General features: G+C 38.7%; 2 non-coding genes across 2 annotated transcripts; one reads left to right on the plus strand and one right to left on the minus strand.

Annotated features, from left to right (window-relative positions):
• Window positions 1-440: 440 nt before the first annotated feature.
• Window positions 441-548, plus strand: LOC148564683 (small nucleolar RNA R71). Its single transcript, XR_015883966.1, has one exon. It is a non-coding gene; the product is annotated as a small nucleolar RNA R71 (small nucleolar RNA).
• Window positions 549-2,889: 2,341 nt separating this feature from the next.
• LOC148564684 (small nucleolar RNA R71) lies at window positions 2,890-2,996 on the minus strand. Its single transcript, XR_015884892.1, has one exon. It is a non-coding gene; the product is annotated as a small nucleolar RNA R71 (small nucleolar RNA).
• Between the last annotated feature and the right edge of the window lie 2,227 nt (window positions 2,997-5,223).

Genomic DNA, 5,223 nt, shown 5'->3' on the forward strand with positions numbered 1-5,223 from the left:
AGATTTGGATGATTTCTCCATGAAGAATTATAGGTGTTTCCATAGGGTTCTCCCATGTAATTCACCTCTTCCATTGCTGGATTCTCAGGATCATAAGCTTCTTCTTCAGATGAAGCTTCTTTGGTACTGCCTGTTGGTGCTTGCATGCCAGACAGACTCTGAGAAATCATATTGACTTACTGAGTCAATATTTTGTTCTAAGCCAATATGGCATTCAGAGTATCAATCTCAAGAACTCCTTTCTTCTGATTTATCCCATTATTCACAGGGTTCCTTTCAGAAGTGTACATGAATTGGTTATTTGCAACCATCTCAATGAGTTCATGAGCTTTTGCAGGCGTCTTCTTCAGATGAAGAAATCCTCCAGCAGAGCTGTCTAATGACATCTTGGACAGTTTAGACAGACTATCATAGAAGATACCTATGATGCTCCATTCAGAAAGCATGTCAGAAGGACACCTTCTGATCAATTGCTTGTATCTTTCCCAAGCTTCATAGAGGAATTCACCTTCCTTCTGTCTGAAGGTCTAGACTTCCACTCTAAGCTTACTCAATTTTTGAGGTAGAAAGAACTTTGCCAAGAAAGCATTGACTAGCTTTTCCCAAGAGTTCAGGCTTTCTTTAGGTTGTGAGTCCAACCATGTCCTAGCTCTGTCTCTTACAGAAAAAGGGAAGAGCATAAGTCTGTAGACCTCAGGGTCAACTCCATTGATCTTAACAGTGTCATAGATTTGCATGAATTCAGCTAAGAACTGATGAGGATCTTCTAATGGAAGGCCATGAAACTTGCAATTCTGTTGCATTAGAGAAACTAATTGAGGCTTAAGCTCAAAATTGTTTCCTCCAATGGCAGGGATTGAGATGCTTCTCCCATAGAAGTCGGGAGTAGGTGTAGTAAAGTCACCAAGCACCTTTCTTGCATTGTTGGCATTGTTGTTGTTTTCGGCTGCCATGGCTTCTTCTTGTTTGAAAATTTCTGTTAGGTCCTCTACAGAGAATTGTGCTTTAGCTTCTCTTAGCTTTCTCTTCAAGGTCCTTTCAGATTCAGGATCAGTTTCAACAAGAATGACTTTGTCCTTGCTCCTGCTCGTATGAAAGAGAGGAGAAGAAAGTATGGAATCCTCTATGTCACAGTATAGATATTCCTTGAGGTGTCAAAGGAAAAGATGAATGGAAGGAGGAGGTAGAGAGGAGAGAATTCGAACTTATCAAGAGGGATATGGTTCGAATTGCACATTGAGGAGGAGTGTTAGTCCTTTAAATAGAAAATGTTAGAAGGGGGAAGAATTTTCGAAAAAAATAAAAAAAAAGATTTTGAAATAATTCAAAGAAATTTTGAAAAAAAAATTGATTGGTGATTTTCGAAAATTAAAATTTAGAAAGTAGTTAAGTGATTTTGAAAAAGATTTTGAAATTAGAAATAAAATAGATATGATTGAAAATCATTTTTGAAAAAGATGTGGGTGAGAAGATATGATTGAGAAAATATGGTTTTAAAAAGATATGATTGACAAAAAATTAAAAAGATTTGATTTTTAAAATTAATGCCTTGGCTAACAAGAAATTTGAAAGATATGATTCTAACATTCAATTATTGAACCTTTCTTAACAAGGAAGAAATTTTTGAATCACATCTCTAATTGTTAGCAAGGATTTTTGAAAATAGTAAAAAAAAATAAAAAATGGAAAGAAATTGATTTTAAAAAGATATTATTGAAAAGATATAATTTGAAAAAGATTTGATTTTGAAAAATTATGAAAATTTTAAAAAAGATTTGAATTAAAAACAAAATCTTCCCTCTTGTGCCATCCTGGCGTTAAACGCCCAGAATGGTATACATTCTGGCGTTTAATGCCCAAAATGCTACCTTTTTGGGCTTTTAACGCCCAGCCAGGTACTCTAGCTGGTGTTTAAACGCCAGTTTTCCTTCCTCATTGGGCGTTTTGAACGCCCAACTTTTTCTGTGTAATTTCACTGCTGAATGTTCTGAATCTTCAATTCTCTGTATTATTGACTTGAAAAGTCATAGTTTTTTTTTAATTTTTTTTTTAATTTTTAGAGAATAATAACAAAATAAAACTAAATCATGAAGAACTAAGATCAAATAAACAATGCATGCAAGACACCAAACTTAGAAATTTTCATATTAGAGACACTAACAAATTGAGAATGCATATGAAAAACAACAAAACACACAAAACAAGAGAATTTAAAGATCAGACCCAATAAAATCATCAAGAACAACTTGAAGATCAATGAAGAACAGAATGCATGTAATTTTTCAAAAATTATGAGAATGCAATTGACACCAAACTTAAAATTAGACACTAGACTCAAACAAGAAACATAAATTATTTTTGGTTTTTATGATTTTATAAATTTTTTTGTAATTTTTTTTCGAAAATCAATTGGAAAAAGAGAAAATAAGGAATTCAAAATTTTTAATGAGAATTCCAGAAATCATGCAATGTTAGTCTAAAACTCCGGTCCAGGAATTAGACATGGCTTACTAGCCAGCCAAGATTTCAGTGAAAGCTTCGGTCCAAAACACTAGACATGGCCAATGGCTAGCCAAGCTTTAGCATATCCTTACATTCAACAGCAAGATTGATAGAAATCAACAAGCTCTTGTGGTGATAAGTTGAAACCTCGGTCCAAAAGATTAGACATGGCTTCACAGCCAGCCAGACTTCAACAGATCATCATGAAACTCTAGAATTCATTCTAATGGTGTTCATCCTGGCGCCTATTGACTGCTCCTATTTCCATTCTCACTTAGGGACAAAGCAGCCAAGTGGCTGGAATCTTTCCCAAGGGAAAGCTTGACAACTTGGGAAGAAGTGGTGAACAAATTTTTAGCAAGATTTTACCCTCCTCAACGAATCAATAGGCTGAGAGCTGAGGTCCAAACTTTCAGGCAACAAGATGGTGAGACTCTATATGAAGCATGGGAGAGGTTTAAAGACCTAACAAGGAGGTGCCCACCAGATATGTTCAACGAATGGGTGCAGCTGCATATTTTCTATGAAGGACTCTCTTATGAGTCAAAGAAGGCCGTAGACCATTCATCCGGAGGATCTTTGAACAAGAAGAAGACTATTGAGGAAGCCATAGATGTTATTGAAACAGTAGTAGAGAACGACTACTTCTAAGCTTTCGGAAGAGGGAACACAAGAGGAGTAATGGAGCTAAACAATATAGATGCTCTGTTGGCCCAAAACAAGCTCATTACCCAGCAGCTGGCTGACCTCACCAAGAAGATGGAGATGAACCAAGTAGCAGCAATCTCCACTTCATCAACAACCCAAGAAGGAGTGAATGAAGAAGCAGAGGGTAGTCAGGAGCAAGCCAACTACATTGGGAATTCACCAAGGAAAAATTATGATCCATACTCCAAGACCTACAACCCTGGATGGAGAAACCACCCAAACTTTGGGTGGGGAAATGAGCAAGATCAAAACCAAGACCAGAGACGTTACAACTCCAACAATAATGCAGCTCACCAGCAATTCACACAGAGGACATCTCAACACCCCCACAACAACACTTCTCCACATGCTTATCAAAACCAAAATAGCACATCTGCTCCGAATCACCCATCAATTGATGACAAGCTCTCTAAGATCGAAACCTTAATTGAAGGAGTATGCAAAGACATTCAAAACAGTAAAGCATTCAGAGAGGAAGTGCAGTCAAACATGCAGAATCAAAGTGCTACCATCAAGAAACTGGAGACACAAATCAGCTATCTATTTAAGCAGCTTCCTAACCACAACCTTTGCTATGATGCCCATTCAAGCAAAAGGGAGGAGTGTCAAGCTATCACACTTAGGAGTGGGAAGGAACTGAAGGAACGTCCCCAAAAACCACAAGAAGAAGGCTCAAATGAAAAGGGAGAAGAGCAAGATGGAGTTTAACCTCCCACGCCAAGTCTGCAGAAAGAAAAAGGGATACCACAACTGAACATCTCAAGAGCTCCATATCCCCAGCTATTGAAGAAAAGGGAAGATGACAACCAGTTCTTGAGATTTTTGGAAATCTTCAAGAAACTACAAATTAACATACCCTTTGCTGAAGCCATAGAACAAATGCCACTCTACGCCAAGTTTTTGAAGGAGCTAATGACTAAGAAGAGAAGCTGGAAGAACAATGAGACTGTGATACTAACTGAAGAGTGCAGTGCTATCATTCAGCATAAACTACCCCAGAAACTGAAGGATCCTGGGAGTTTTCAGATCCCTTGTATTATAGGAGAAATCACAGTAGAGAAGGCTCTTTGTGACTTAGGGGCCAGCATCAATTTGATGTCAGTAGCTATGATGAGAAAGATGAAAATTGAGGAGGCTAAACCAACAAAAATGGCCCTACAACTGGCAGACCGATCGTTCAAATTCTCCCACGGGATAGTAGAGGATTTGCTAGTAAAAGTGGGAGATTTTATATTTCTAGCAGATTTTGTGGTGCTGGACATGCAGGAGGACGCCAAGACCTCCATCATCTTGGGAAGGCCATTCTTGGCCACTACTGGAGCTGTCATTGATGTTCAGAAGGGTGACCTCACCCTGAGATTACACAATGAAAAGATGACATTCAATGTGTTCAAGGCCATGAGTTACCCACCAGAATAATTGGGGGAATGCATGAGGTTAGATGCACTTGAGGATGAAGTGTAGGAGAATTTTGAAGAAGAAGAACCTGAAGAGGACGAGAGATTGGTGGAGGAAGAATCTGAATCAAGTGAAGAGGTGGCCACAGCAGAAATACATATACCAGATGCACCAAAGGAAGGGAACGAAAAGTCAGAAGCACCCAAACTTGAACTCAAAGCACTGCCACCCACTCTCAAATATGCATATCTAGGAGAAAATAAAAACTACCCAATAATCATAAATTCATCCCTCAGTCAAGATCAAGAGGACGAGCTACTCAAGGTGCTGCGGGAGCATAAGGATGCCATTGGATGGACCCTTGCTGACTTGAAGGGAATCAGTTCAGCCATATGCATGCATAAAATACTGTTGGAAGATGATGCTAAGCCATCCATTCAATCCCAGAGAAGGCTGAACCCAATCATGAAGGAAGTGGTACGGAAAGAGGTTATGAAGCTTTGGCAAGGAGGGGTCATATACCCAATTTCGGACAGCCCTTGGGTTAGCCCCATACATGTTGTGCCCAAGAAGGGAGGAATCACTGTGGTCACCAATGAGAAGAACGAGCTCATA

This window comes from Arachis ipaensis, chromosome B5, assembly GCF_059453495.1.
Source record: "Arachis ipaensis isolate K30076 ecotype BB chromosome B5, ASM5945349v1, whole genome shotgun sequence".
NCBI classification, from domain to species: domain Eukaryota; kingdom Viridiplantae; phylum Streptophyta; class Magnoliopsida; order Fabales; family Fabaceae; genus Arachis; species Arachis ipaensis.